This window comes from Malus domestica, chromosome 15 (assembly GCF_042453785.1).
Source record: "Malus domestica chromosome 15, GDT2T_hap1".
In the NCBI taxonomy this organism is placed as follows: Eukaryota; Viridiplantae; Streptophyta; class Magnoliopsida; order Rosales; family Rosaceae; genus Malus; species Malus domestica.
In genome coordinates, this window is record NC_091675.1 from 31,341,546 (window position 1) to 31,357,922 (window position 16,377).

Sequence of the window (16,377 nt, forward strand, 5' to 3'; positions counted from 1 at the left end):
CCCGCCAAGAAAAAAATGATGTCATCAGCAAATTGAAGATGCGAAATCTCCACCTTTTCTTGCCCAATGCACAAACCTTTGATCAGATTATTCTCTTGGGCCTTCTCCAACAATCTACTCAAGACATCAACTAATAAGGTGAAAAGAAGAGGTGATAGTGGGTCACCTTGTCTCAAACCTCTTGAAGCTTTAAATTTTCCTCTAGGCCTCCCATTGATCAAAATTGAGAAATTTGCGGAACTTAGACAACCCTGCATCCATTTCCTCCATCTATTGCCAAAGCCCTTTCTTTGTAAGACTACATCCAAAAATCTCCACTCCACATGAAAATAAGCCTGTTCAAAATCAATCTTGAACACCGATCCCTCCTCTTTCTTCTGCATACCCTGATGTGTATTGCATATCAATTTCATTACCACCCCAGTCACTATCACAATAATCAACTAGAATTAAAGACTTTCCTTTTGCATACTCAATTCCAAAGTCAAGAGTTCCTTGCACATACCTGAGCACTATTTTTGCAGTTCCAAAGTGCTTCTTTGTTGGATTGTGCTTAAACCTGGATAAAAGACTGGCAGCAAACATAATATTTGGTCCTTTTGCTGTTAAATAAAGCAAACTCCCTACAATTTCTCTGTAAACAGCCTCATCTGCATTTCACTTTGATCATCTTTCTTCATCTTGTCATTCACAGCAAGAGAAATACTCACTGGTTTACAATCCTTCAAACCAAATTTTTCTAGCAAAGTCGAAGCATACTTTTCTTGGTTTATGAAGATCTCATTTTCAGACTGAATAATTCTCATTCCAAGAAAGCGGTACAATCATCCAAGTTCTGGTTTCTCATATTTTCTCTCATGAGCTTTGAACTCATTGATCAAATCAATGCTACTGCCTTTGTACACTATATCAATCACATAAATGGAGACCCAAGAAAATGGTACAATAATCCAAGGTCTGGTTTCTCATATCCATAGCTTCACTTGGACTTCTCTGAAAACCACACTCAAGTAGATAGGAGTTAATTTCCTCATACCAAGCTCTTGGAGCTTGTTTCAGACCATAAAGAGCTTTTCTGAGCTTGTACAATTTGTCTTCAGATCCTGGAACTATGAATCCCTCAGGTTGATCAATATATACTTCCTCATTCAGCACTACATTCAGAAAAGCTAATTTTAGATCAAGTTGATCTAATTTCCCACCTTTCTGTGCAGCAAGAGCTATTGAAGTTCTTATTTTGTACAACCTTGGAACATGTGCAAGGTCTCATTGGGAAGCTCGTCATGCTTGTCCTTTACTGAAAGCCTCTTTATGTTGCTTTCCTGCAGCACATCCTGACAAATTCCATCATCTTTTGGTGGCCCATACACCATTCCTTCAAAAGTCTCTGTCTTCTATGCCATTCCCAAGCATTCTTCTATAATTGCTTTTCTAGCTACTGGATTCATATCCTCCATAATGAGAGGGAAACATCTATTCCCTGTCATTTGCAGTTGTTACATGGTATTGTAACTGCATGTCTTCAAAGATTGCTACTAGATGACCTCAATGGGATCAATTTCATTAAGTTTCTTAGTTCTCTCAATCACAGACACTATATTATCATAGGTTCCTAGTGAGACTAATCAACAACTTCTCAGACAATTCTTCACCATACATCTTCATTATTAATTAAGCCAAACAATCTAGTCAAATACGCAGGTAATGATTCATCATTTCTCATACAAGCATACTCAAAATCTTGACGAACACCTTGCTATTTCACAGCTCTGACTTCTAAATCACCATCACAGCTCTGACTTGTAAATCACCTCTATACCCTTGCTTCAGAACATTCCAAGCTGCCTTTGCAGTCTCTTGGTTTGCAATCTGAGGGAAGATCTCGTTTGAAACTGCACTCAAAACAACCCCAAAGCCTTTGCATCTTGAGCTATGAGATCCTGAACCACAATCTTCTCCTTCTCAGGCTCATCTGGAATCTCAGATCCTTGATCTACAAATTTCCATTGCTTAGTGACACTTGAAAATCGTCTTCATCCTCATACACCAGAAGTCGTAGTTCACTCCAGTGAACACCGGAGCTTGAAGTTCAGCTCCAGATCCAGCCATTTGATGCTTCTATTCAGCTGGGTTTCTTCGTTGGAATACCCAGAAGAATTCACGAGTCACACCCCCTAATTCAAATCATACCAAGCTCTGAGGCCATGTTAGTGTTTTGTAGTTTCAATTAGGGTTTGACTTGATGAATTGTGGATTAGTTTTGACAAGAAGATGATGAAGGCAGCAAAAGTAAGTACATTGTTCCTCTTGGATTTGATTCAGAGAATGTGAATTAAGAGTGAGAGAGTACAAGTGACCATTACAAAAGCAGTCACGCAAACAACATGCTCTCTATTCTGAACCATTCATTCTAAACACTTTAAAAAACAAACACAGAACAATTCTAACAAGCTTGAGGGCGAAGAAATCAGTTCAAATGCTTATATTTAACATTAAACTGCTGTTTTTCCTTTAATCAGCTTCTCAGGCGACTACTTGTATATGTTTCAACTTGACAAACTATTCTTGTAATCCTCCTACATGACAAACTTTGGGAAAACTAGGGGATTGTTTGATAAAATTTAAAAAAACTGGACTAAGAGGGAGAGATATGGAATAATGGAAGGAAAAATTGACAAGTGATAGAAATGCCCAAAAAATGAGGGAGAACATTAAACTAAAATTGAAAATTTAAGACATTCTAAACTTGGTTTTTAGTTTTGATTCTGGTAAAGCATTCTATATATTATCTGATCTCTCATCTCTCCTTCACCTCAACCATCTCTTATCTCAATGTTATCTCCATGTTCTTATCTTTCTTGAACTAAAATAATAACATTACAGCATGATGCCTCCAATCATAACATTTAAACAACCTAATACTTGGCTTCACCTAGCTTGTTTATTCTTTCAAGTTTGAACACAAATGATGTTTCTTGTGATCGGCACATATTGATGGTCTATGATACTTATTGTGTGCAACTTTAACATGTTATGCTAATTGTCTCTTTACAAATTACAGGTTCTGGCTGCAGTCATTAAAGCAGGGGCTTCTAGGGAGCATGAAATACTTGCTGAAATAGGAGATGCCGTTTTCTCTTTTATTCGTAAAATGGAACCACAGAGGGCAATGGACACCATGCTTGTATCCCGTGTTAGAATTTTGTATATTAGATCCTTGCTTGCTAGATCACCAGAGCTGCAGTCCATCAAGGTAATGAACGTTAAAGAATCGAGACTTACCTTTTTATTTGTATGCTCCTTTTACTTTTTCTTTGTCTTTTCTCAAGGCCAGGGTTGGTGCTGTCAGTGCTTATCATTTCTTCTTTCTTGCCATTATTAGGTTTCTCCGGTCGAGAGTTTTCTAGAGAAGGTTAGTACTGGACGTAGTAGGAGTTCCAGCTGGGGAAACAGCCCAGGAAGATCTCCTGTGCTCTATGTTGATGAGCATATCCAAGGCTTCAAAGTGAATCTAAAGCCAGAAAAGAAGTCCAAGTTTTCATCAGTTGTATCAAAGATACGCGGACTTGATCAGGTAACTCCCATCTCTCTCTCCCTCCCCCCCCCCACACCCCCATCTCTCTCTCTCCCTCCCCCTCCCCCCCCCCCCCACCCCCATCTCTCTCTCTCCCTCCCCCTCCCCCACCCTCTCTCTCTCTCTCTCTCTCTCCCTCCCTCTCCCTCCCTCTCTCTCTCTATCTATATATAGAGGGAGAAGGCAAAAAGAGTGAAGCTTTCATAATCCCAAATTTGCTCCTCCCATTAGGATTTCAACAGAAAAAACAAATTCACAAAAAGTAAAAAAAAAAAAAAAAAACCACCCACGTAGTGGGACTGTGAGTGGTTAGTAAGTTTATTATTTTTTTAGTATATTATTTATTGTTTTTCTTTTTTATTTTTTTTTCAAACAGAAAAATAAATAATAAAATAAAAAGTGTCAATTGCCACACACGTATGCGTGTGGAAAGAGGGTAGTGTGTGTGTATACTGTATATATACAAACAAGGGATAAATGAGAGAGAAGAGAATCCCAACACGCAAGCACAAGGCAGACAAAAGAATGAAGAAGAAAAAAATCTGGCTATACTTCTGCCACAAGAGTGGAAGTTTCTTCTTTCACTTTTCTCGTGAACCTCTTTCTCATTCCCTGCTTTTTTTTTGTGCTTCTTCCCTACCCATATGTACACCAATTTAATAGTTTTGACCTTTTTCTGCTAATCTTCTCTTTTGTTGCAAATGGTTTGTATGGTGTGGCACTAAGCATTCAAATGTGCAGGAGACTCCAAGGCAGCAGGTAACCGCTGGAAAGCTTAAGGAAATAAATGAGGAAGCAAAAAGTTTTGCAATTGCAAACAATGCGCTTGCTGCTCTGTTTGTTCATACACAAGCTGGATGGATGAAGTGGAAGAGTGCATCTGGCGTGTTGTGTGACCGCCGTATGCCACTGAAGCTCAAGGGAAAATTTTATAGGACGGCAATAAGGCCGGCGATGCTGTATGGCACAGAATGTTGGGCGGTGAAGCATCAACACGTACACAAAATGGGTGTAGCGGAGATGAGGATGCTTCGTTGGATGTGTGGGCACACGAGAAAGGATAAGATTAAGAATGAGGATATCCGGGGTAAAGTAGGAGTAGCCGAAATTGAAGGAAAGATGAGAGAAAATCGGTTACGGTGGTTTGGACATGTGTAAAGAAGGCCTACTGACGCTCCGATTAGAAGATGCGACTATGGGACAGAGGTTCAGGGCCGAAGGGGTAGAGGAAGACCTAGGAAAACTTTGGAAGAGACTCTAAGAAAAGACTTAGAGTACTTGGATCTAACGAAGGACATGACACAGGACCGAGCACAATGGCGTTCTAAGATTCATATAGCCGATCCCACTCAGTGACTTGGATTTTCCAAGTCTCCAACCGAGAAGTTTTCCTCACTCGAAAAATTAAGGGAACACTACCCCAACCTACATGCTCCACTCAGAAAGCTTCAACATACAAGCTTCAACAAAAGAAAATTCAAAGAACTTAGCGAAGAAGGCTTTGGTGTATTTAACACAATACGTTGAAATGAAGGAAAACTTATTTATTGATATCCCCGATAAGCTACAAATATGTACATATACATGAGTCAAAATAAACAAACAAGATGGAGCCTTCACAAAGGTTGCTTAGGAGAAGTCTCAGCAGTCGGTAGAGCCCCAGAAAGAGAAGGCATCGGAGGGGGATCATTCGGAGCCTCAGTACTGGACAGAACCCTAGAAGGAGGAGGCATCAGAGGTTGATCATTTGGAGCTTCATTACGCGGTACAGCCCCAGAAGACGAAGGCAATAAATGCCTTTGGAACAAACCCACAAATCTCTGATGATCAAGTAAAACCTGACCATCAGTTTCCTTCATCTGGTCAAGCTTCCTCTTCATGTTTGTAGCATAGTCATGTGCGAGCCGGTGCAACTGTTTATTCTCATGCTTGAGCCCTCTAATCTCCTGTTTGAGACTCATCACTTCGGCCGCCAATGATTCAACTTGGCGGGTTCGAGCAAATAGGCGTTGGGCCATATTAGACACAGAACCTGCACACTGAATACTGAGAGCCAGTGAATCCTTAACAGCTAACTCATCAGACCGTTTGGAAAGTAGTCTGTTATCTTTGGGAGTGAGAAGGTTCCTGGCCACCACCGCAGCGGTCATATCATTCTTCATCACGGAATCCCCAACGGTAAGAGGACCAGTAGGGGAGACGAAGGATGGGCGCCATATGTTGTCTGGAGAAGGCGGGGCTGCCTCTTCAACAAGGTTCAAGTCAAAACGACGGTCGGAGGGGCCAGACATTTTCAAAGGTATTGAAGAGAGAAGAGGTCGGACAAATCAAGATCTTAGAAGTGCAAGAATAGAGCTTCTACTGGTGGAGATTCAAGTGTGCTTTGGAACTTAATGCCAGCCCTATAAAAAGCTGCACTCGACGGAGCTTCAGACATCGAAGAGGCGCCTGCTCAGAAATCGAAGAGGCGTTTGCTTTCTCAAAAGCCGGGCTGCTTAGAGACCACGAGGGTTGATCTCATAAATCGAAGAGGTGTTTGCTTTCTCAAAAGTTGGGCTGCTCAAAGACCACGAAAGCCGATCTCAGAAATCGAAGAGGCGCTCGCTTCCTCAAAAGCTGGGCTCCTCAGAGACCACGAGGGTCGATCTCAGAAATCGAAGAGGCACCTACTTTTCCAGCCTTGTCAGCACCTGTCACACGCACACTCAGCTTTGCGGAAATTATGGGTATTCTGTCGAAGACTTCTGGGGAAGTAGAAAACACATGAATCTTACTGTCCAATCACCCACTTCCCACACGCAGCAATAGCTCATGGGTACCACAGATAACTTTGCCAAAGTTCTCTGCCAAAGTTGAGCACGTGAAGCTTGCAGCTCCCACTACATCGCTCTGACCAAGAAGGGTAAAAGAATAGCAAAGAAACAGCACTAACAAAGTTTAGACCCATAAATTTTGAAGGTCTAGCTACCATATTATTACCCACAAGGGTAAAGGAACAGTACCACTGTTGGATAATTGGAAAGTCCCTGTGTGTCAACCTCTGTGCCTCGTGGCAAGGTAGACTAGCAAACATGCCCAACCTTTACTCACATTCGAGAAAACACTCCCAATAAGATTGCTTGCTCCAAAATCGAAGAGGCACCGTCCTCCGAATCTCGAGAGCCAGACTCCCAACATGACTACTTTCTCAAAAATCGAAGAGAGGGTAAAGGAACAGTACCATTGCTGGATAATTGGAAAGTCCCTGTGTGTCAACCTCTGTGCTTCGTGGCAAGGTAGACTAGCAAACATGCCCAACCTTTACTCACATTCGAGAAAACACTCCCAACAAGATTGCTTGCTCCAAAATCGAAGAGGCACCGCCCTCCGAATCTCGAGAGCCAGACTCCCAACATGATTACTTTCTCAAAAATCGAAGAGACACTGCTCCCCGAATCTCGAGAGCCAGACCCCCAGCATGATTGCTTTCTCAAAAATCGAAGAGGCATCGTTCTCCGAATCAATCGAAGAGGCGCTCGCTCTCTCAAAAGCTGGGCTGCTCAGAGACCACGAGGGCCGATCTCAGAAATCGAAGAGGCACCTTTTCTAGCCTTGTCAGCACCTGTCACACGCACACTCAGCTTTGCGGAAATTATGGGCATTCTGTCGAAGACTTCTGGTGAAGTAGAAAGCACATGAATCTTACTGTTCAATCACCCACTTCCCACACGCAACAATAGCTCATGGGTACCACAGATAACTTTGTCAAAGTCTCTGCCAAAGTTGAGCACGTGAAGCTTGCAGCTCCCACTACATCGCTCTGACCAAGAAAGGTAAAAGAATAGCAAAGAAACAGCACTAACAAAGTTTAGACACATAAATTTTGAAGGTCTAGCTACCATATTATTACCCACAAGGGTAAAGGAACAGTACCACTGCTGGATAATTGGAAAGTCCCTGTGTGCCAACCTCTGTGCTTCGTGGCAAGGTAGACTAGCAAACATGCCCAACCTTTACTCACATCCGAGAAAACACTCCCAACAAGATTGCTTACTCCAAAATCGAAGAGGCACCGCCTTCCGAATCTCGAGAGCCAGACTCCCAACATGATTACTTTCTCAAAAATCGAAGAGACACTGCTCCCCGAATCTCGAGAGCCAGACCCCCACCATGATTGCTTTCTCAAAAATCGAAGAAGCATCGTTCTCCGAATCTCGAGAGCCAGATACCACATACCACTTTTTCAAAGTGCTCTGACAGAGTTAAAACATGTGAAGCTGGCAGCTCCCACTACCGTGCTATGACCAAGCAGGGTAAAGGAATAGCATTACTACTTGTTGTTAGGGAGACTCCTATATATGTCGACCTCCATCCCCAACGGACAGGCAGACCTGCAAAAATGCTCAACCCTTCCTCATATCTGAGAGGGCACTCCCAACGAAGCCTTTCGAAATATTCAGCTTTCTTTCCCCCCGATAATACCTCTGCAAACAAGCTATACTAGAGCAAGAATATCTCATATCATCAGGGTTAAAAGCAAGAGTATCCCATATCATGCTTTTTCCCTGTCTTTTCCTTTGGCCTTGTTTTTACCTGCAAGACAAGGAGAAAGAAAGCAATCAGTCAGCACTTGAAATCAAGCTCCCAGCCAGGAACTGACAGCCTGGAACCCCTTACCTGATTACTTACCTGGCATTGCTCTCGAGTACTCATCTTCAACATCTTATGTGGCCAGGGAAGATACCACATCTGCTTGAGGAACAGATAGGGCAAGTGCGAAGGATACAAGGAAGCATGTGGAGACAAGCGTAACAGCACACGTGCCGATCCATCCATTACTTTGTCAAAAGCAAAAGTATCCCATATCAGCAGGGTCGAACGTACTCTAGATTTGATGGACTTGTTTTGACCCTCAAATTCTTCAGTCGGCCTTATACTCTGGAGGAAACCAGAAAACCCTCCAGCTCAGTTCAAGAATAAGCCTGTGGAAAGTTACTTCTTCAAAAGCAAAAGTATCCCATATCATCTCTTCTCATTTTTCTTCTCTTTATCCTTCATGCTGCTGCAAGATGGGGAGAAGGTGAACAATCAGCCGGAGCTCTGATTGCTTACCTTGTCTGTCACCTCTTTCAGCAAATCCCCTAGCTCGGCGACTTGGGGGACTCCTACTACATGGTTTGTATCGCGCTTGACCAAGCCTGAAACTACAAGTAAGCTTCAAGTGAAATTGATACATTACCTTGTGCATCTCCACCAGTTAAAGATACCACCCCTGGATGGAGGAAGAGTACTTCCAGAGAAGCTGCCACATCTACCTATGAGACAGATAAGGCAAGTCAAGATGATACCACACTCCGATACTTAGAAGTTTCGTGATTACGAGATCATTCTCCCACAATATTTCCTAATGTCATTTGTACTCTAATGTCATTTGTACTAAATCATTCACTTGTACTCACTAAAGGAGAGCTTGAACCTATGTACTTGTGTAAACCCTTCACAATTAATGAGAACTCTTCTATTCCGTGGACATAGCCAATCTGGGTGAACCACGTACATCTTGTGTTTGCTTTCCTATCTCTATCCATTTATATACTTATCCACACTAATGACCGGAGCAATTTAGCGAAGATCACAAAAAGCGACCGTTTTCGCTACCTAGGATCTATCTTACAAGAGAACGGAGAATTAGATGGAGATCTCAACCATAGAATACGAGCTGGATGGATGAAGTGTAAGAGTGCATCCAGCATGTTGTGTGACCGTCGTAGGCCACTGAAGCTCAAGGGAAAATTTTATAAGACGGCAATAAGGCCAGCGATGTTGTATGGCACAGAATGTTGGGCGGTGAAACATCAACACGTACACAAAATGGGTGTAGCAGAGATGAGGATGCTTCGTGGGATGTGTGGGCACACGAGAAAGGATAAGATTGAGAATGATGATATCCGAGGTAAAGTAGGAGTAGCCGAAATTGAAGGAAAGATGAGAGAAAATCGGTTCCGGTGATTTGGACATGTGCAAAGAAGGCCGACTGACGCTCCGGTTCGAAGATGTGACTACGGGACAGAGGTTCAGGGCCGAAGGGGTAGAGGAAGACCTAGGAAAACTTTGGAAGAGACTCTAAGAAAAGGCTTAGAGTACTTGGATCTAACGGAGGACATGACACAAAACCGAGCGCAATGGCGTTCTAGGATTCATATAGCCGACCCCACTTAGTGGGAAAAGGCTTTGTTGTTGTTGTTGTTGTTGTTGTACAGGAGAGGATGCATCAGGAGGGACAACTAGTCAGTTGGAGCTCCTTTCAACTGCAATCATGGATGGTTGGATGGCTGAACTGGGTGCTGCAGTGCCTCCTCATACAGATGCCCTTGGCCAACTTTTATCTGAGTATTCCAAGCGGGTCTACAGTTCTCAATTGCAGCACTTGAAGGTATGTATTTATTTAGCTGGCTAGTCTCCTACTTTAGAGTTGGTATCCGATATCACCACATTATAGTTGGAGTAATGTTGCTTTTGCGCCCTTCAAAATGCCTGGAGGCCCAATTATCTAATTTGCACCACATTATAGTTGGCTTATTATTGCTTTTATTCCCTTTGAAATGCCCGAGGGTCCAATTACTTTGATAATATGCACCTGGGAAATCTGCACCTTTGTATGCTCTCCACTGTTTTTATGGCAGCCCATATATACTGGTGCCTATTCATCTTTTGGTAGCATCTCTGTATCTATGATACTATGCTCATTAGCATTTTTGTGGTATACTTGTTGAATTTGGTGAAATGACGTGTATTTTCCTTCAAATATGAGATGCAATATATATGGTTTTACTATATATATATATATATATATATATATTTATATATCTAAGATGAAGCTTGTTCTGTATGCTCTATCAATGAATTATTGGTTGATTTCTGAATTTCTTTCATATTCCAGGATACTGCTGGTACATTGGCATCAGAAGGTGCTGAAGATGCAGCACAAGTTGCGAAATTGCGATCAGCTCTCGAGCCTGTTGATCACAAAAGGAGAAGGGTAATCATTCTTTATTGATGTATGTGCATATCTTAGAAAGTATTTCTTACGTATATCATACACTTCATAGATGTAAATTTGCATATCCAACAGAAAGGAAGAAATCCATATAACAAAAAGGATGTAGTTCTACTAAGTAATCTGTTAAAAAGAAGAAACAAAAAGCAAGCAAAAGTTTTGGCCCTTTGGGTTTGTTAGAGTTTCAGAAAATTACTCGATGAACCTTCCACTGGGATGCGAGTCGAAATTCTTTTTTTGTTTCCATTTTTATGTGTTGATTGGCTGAAGTTGTATTCTCTTCTTGCGCCGGTTATTGGATTTTTATGCTGATTTCTTGATTTCATCAGATTTTGCAACAAATAAGAAGTGATGCAGCCTTATTGACACTGGAAGATGGTGGTCCACGTATTCAAAATCCTTCCACGGCTGGTAAAGATGCACGATTAGCATCTCTCATTTCCCTTGATGGCATATTGAAACAAATCAGGTACTCTTTGTACTTCTGGTGTGATACATAATGATTGGGTTATCGTAAATTAGAAACGAGAAAATGTAATGTTATTTTTTTATTTATTTATACAGGATTTAATAAGACAATCGTCTGTAAGCACCCTGAGCAAGAGCAAGAAGAAACTAATGCTTGCATCTCTAAATGAACTTGCTGAACGGATGCCTTCTCTTCTTGACATTGATCATCCATGTGCGCAAAGGCAAATTGCTGAACACTAAATGGATATTTGCCCACATAATTTGTCTTTGTTTCCTCATTTTGTAACCGATGCTTCTTGTGAAACTGATGTGAATGTTTTTGCCTGATCATTCATTTGCTCCACTCCTGAATCTTTTGCAGCCTATTCCCGAAGAAGACGATCTTCTTCAAGAACAATTGAATGCTCGCAAACCATCTACAGATTTCGGGGGGTTTAATACTGAAACGGATGTGGCGCAGTGGAATGTCCTGCAGTTCAATACAGGCTCGACAACCCCATTTATCATCAAGTGTGGGGCAAACTCAAATTCAGAACTGGTCGTTAAAACAGATGCCAAGATTCAAGAACCTAAAGGTGGTGAAGTTGTCAAGGTCATCCCAAGACCGTCTGTTCTGGAAAGTATGAGCTTGGAGGAGATGAAACATGTATTCTCGCAGCTCCCTGAGGCTCTGAGCTTGCTTGCCTTGGCAAGGACTGCCGATGGAACGCGAGCTAGGTATTCTAGGCTGTACAGGACTTTAGCCATGAAAGTTCCCTCTCTGAGGGATTTAGTGGGCGAACTTGAAAAGAGGGGAGTCCTAAAAGACGCGAGAATAATCTATTAGGACCTCCACCGTTTGCGTTTCAGAGGTATGTATGACACATATAGTTTCATTTGGAGGTGTCCAAACAATTGGTATTGTGAGTTGTAATCTTGTTGATTCGTGTTGTGCCCGTATTCAGGCATGCTCATTGATTGCCTCACGTACATTACATATTACCAACTCTCTATTTCTTCTTCATGGTTCTGATGCAAGTTTAAAAATGTTGCATCAGTTGCATCATATTCGACCGGTGTCACTTCAGGACTCGGTCTAATCCAAATTAATCCACCCTAAATTGACATGTTTAATTAGTCGTGACTCATGTCAAACGACATGAGACGTTTTCAACAAGTGGTATTAATCGTGTTGTTATCGGACCACCCCACATCAACGTATGGACATTCAAAATTTACTGCTGAAACAGATGACAGAGACTTTGCTTGCTCAGCGAGTGAGTAAACAGATATGTAGAGACTGGTGTGATGATATAACGAATCTACTTTCCTACCCTAACTTGGAAATTAATTACTTTCCTTTCTTTTTTTAATTTTCCTGTTTCTAGTCAATTTTACCCTTTTTTCTTTTCCTTTTCTTAATCAAATTCCCTTTTTTATTAATGGAATACAAGTATGATGATTATTTGGGTGATTGTTTTTGCTTTTTAAATCTCCTAGACTTTAGGGTTTAAAGAAATCGTGATCAATCGCCGATCGTATCAACTAATTATCTGAAGGAAAAATTTTGTCCTAGCTAAGAACAAGTATGAACATTTGAATACACATGCAAGCTATTAACACTTTAAAGTAGGCATGCATTCAAAAACAATTCATAAAACCCATGACTTTCAAAGCCTAGTATATGGTGAACCAAAATAAAACTCTTTAACAACATTAAAGAGAAGTAAAGATTAAGTGATTCTTTACCCTTGAAGCTCATCCTTGATTACACAAGGGATTCACCCAAGTGGAGGGCCTTCAAGTCACCTCCAAGCTCTTTGAATCCTCCTTGTGTTTTCCTCCCTTTAGTGCTCCTTTGATGATTTGAGGAAAAATGATTTGTTCTCCAAAACATCAAAAGCTTGATGTCTCTAAGTCTCTTCACCAAAGATGTATATTGTGAAGATGATATGGATGACTTAGAGAGATTTTAGATGCTAGTAAAAATCCTCTAAGTGGCCGGCCTCTATGTAGAAAATGAGAGAAAATGTTTCACCCAATTTCTATTAGAAAACCCTTATTAGAAACAAAGCTATAAAGATGACTTTATACTTCATCTCTTAGGTTAGTGGCAAACTTGCAATTAAGCAAAAATTCCCACTACCCTTGCTATGGCCGGCCTCCTTTTGTTATTGGGCTTAATACCCATATTTGTTTTAGTTGTCATACAACTTAAACATAATGGGCCTAGTGGACCAAAACAATTTTGGACCCCGAAGCCCAAACTAACTTAAAAGCCCAATACGAACCTTTCGTATAATTAATTAACTAATTAATTAACTTTGACCATTCTTCAATTAAACCATTTAATTGCTTATCCATTTCATATAATTTCTTCACTAACATCCTTATGTGGTGTGCGATCCATTAGGTTCCAATTAGCGAGGCAGTGGGCGATGTTACTCTTAACGATCGATTGTGAATTGAAACCACATTTCAATTCTCCCTTAAGATTAGTGTTTGCTAATCTTTAGGGCTTCCACAAACCATGAGTGACACCTAGCAGCATATCATGGTTACCCAAGCTAAGTAGAATTGGTTGGAGAACCTATCCAGTTACAACTACAATGCAATACGGTCCTTCTCTAATACAATGCTCTTAATCACATTGTTTAAGTGATAGTTTGTTTCATGTCTACTATCCAATGTGATACTTTCCTATATGATTCCTTTGAATATGATTTGGAACAAACTTCCTAAGTCATATTCATATGCTTTGGCCAAAGACTTTAGAATCATATCTTAGAGTATTCTCCTTCCACCATGGAAGGTTAGAGATCCCTTGTTGTGCATTCATATGCCTACATGACTAGATAGCTTGACCCCAACAATGCCGTGGACAATCCGAAGGAATGTCGTTGACATGATCAAAGATCAAGGACCTAACCATTAGACATCTATGATGCCTCAGGTCAAAGGACTACTTTGCATATTGCAACTTTAGAGTTCATACATGACATGTATGTTCGAACTCTCTTTTGATCGTCGTTCAGTGTACTCGATTACCTTTTTCGAGCACCTATGTGTTTGTCTTAGTGTCCAACACCAAATAACTTGAGACTAGTTCATACTCACGTTTGAGTCAACATAACACATACTAACCTTAGCGGATTGTCAATGCCCAATTGGCAATCCTATGGCTAGGAACGTTTTAGGAATGAACATAAGAGAATGGTCTCGATAATCTAACTCACTTAGATCACTTGTCTCTTAGATCAAATACATTCCTTGGATTCCCTTATTGCTTAAACACATGATACAATAAATAGTGATTAACAATAAGCTTTGCCCTTCATTAAACATATAAAAGTTTAATACAATAAGTATTCCAAAAGCTATTACATCAAATGAGTGGCTTTGTGGGCATACTTCCAACATTATCAACCTTACTGTACCCATTTTGTGGTAGATTTACCAGGTCAATCAATATTGTTCTACAACTTGTAAATCTACTGTATATAAAAAAATTGAAGCAAAATCCAAACCAGAAAAAAAAAGTACAAAAAATCTTAGAACCAGAATGTTCATCATCTAACTGCAGAATGAGCCCACCATTTAAGATTGTCTTTCATGTCAATTTCATTCTCCAATGCAGGAAACCTCCAATTCATCAATGGCTTCTCTATCTTCCTCTTCTCCTTGACCTCCCATGCTTCAAAAAGGTACGGCCTTGTAATTGCATACTCACCAAAACTCTCATCTCTGCTATCATCCTCTTTCCCAATCTTTGCAGCCCAGAAATGATTCTCTCCAAGAACCCTTCTGGCAACACACCCTCCAAATCAAAGTCGTCAACTCCGAGGACCTGCTTTATTTTCGCATCAACCAACGGCTTCAACTCCGTGGTGATATTATGTTTGCCAATATCAGTAAGTAAATAACACCTTAAAAGTTTCTCAAAACAGAAAAGAAGCAATGCTTTACCTGACTAGTGCATTGTAACGACATAATTTGTTGCTTTTGTAAATTTTCCTGCCAATGGAAAATCGGATTGCATTAGTATCAAGAGGTGCAGTAGCATCAGAACTAAAGGTAGCACAAGGTCACTTGAAAACTACAGAGGAAGGATACTCAGAAAATTATTCACTCCTCATTTGTATGTAATTGTCAATGCTTTCTTGCTAAAACTCCAATGATGTCATACTCACTACTATTCACATACATTCCTAAATTAATAAGTAATCAAATTACAAATTGCTACAGTCTAAGGCAGTACATCGTTTCCGCAACTTACAATTATCAGTGGCAACATTTCAGTAGCATATAATATTGGAAAGCTAGGCCAATAACAATAATCAAATAATTTAAAAAATAAAATTAAAAATTTTGAACCAGACAATAAGAACACTTCATAGTGCTAACCCTGTCAAGCGCAAGAATTCTAACATCGGGTGGGTATATACACTAAATTTCTTCATATGAAACCTACACTTGGATGCAGAGGATACCTTATGTGTTCGAATCTGGTTAAGCGATTCTCTAAGTGAATCTTCCATTTGCCCCAACTGTTCTACACTGTTGATCTTATCAGGGCTAGTAGAATTCAAGATTGGTAAAGCATTTATTTAGGGGGGCATAGACCATAGTAAAATTTCACTGGAACATAAATTAATGAAATGTAAAATATGGCTCTCCAACCCTAATTTTCAGGTATTCACCTTAGTCTCTTTTTTATTTCTGAAAGTTGGGTTTGCAATAAGCTAGACTGGTTACTCAAGTCCTGTAGAAAAGAGAGAGAGAGAGAGAGAGAGAGAGAGAGAGAGAGGAATATAAAAAGCATACAACAATGAAAAGTTAAGACCAAGAGACTCGAATGGTGAAATATCACATTGGAAATATGGGTTTGCATTCTTACCTCAATCGTTTGAGAACTGAAACAAAAAGATCTGCTTCCATCGATGGCGAGGCAGCTGAAAAAAATCTGGGCTGAAACAAAAAAATGGCGTGGAAGAATAAACAGGAGAAGAAGCAACGGGGAAGGAAGGAAGGAGAGAGACTCTCGTATGCTACAATTACCATTTAATTTCAGATTTTTTATTTTTTATTAGTTTATTAAATAGTTTTTAATTTAAATTAAATTATGATTAATTTAGATGATGTAGACAACTACATCAGATGTCACATAATGTGGTATATTAATGTTAGCATTGTTGTTTTTTTTTAATTTTCCTGTTTCTAGTCAATTTTACCCTTTTTTTCTTTTCCTTTTCTTAATCAAATTCCTTTTTTATTAATGGAATACAAGTATGATGATTATTTGGGTGATTGTTTTTGC

At 40.3% G+C, this 16,377-nt stretch overlaps 1 pseudogene; it reads left to right on the forward strand.

Moving 5' to 3' along the window:
• Positions 1-11,715, forward strand: part of LOC103413470 (kinesin-like protein KIN-14B) — a 34,369-nt pseudogene extending 22,654 nt beyond the window's left edge.
• Positions 11,716-16,377: the final 4,662 nt, after the last annotated feature.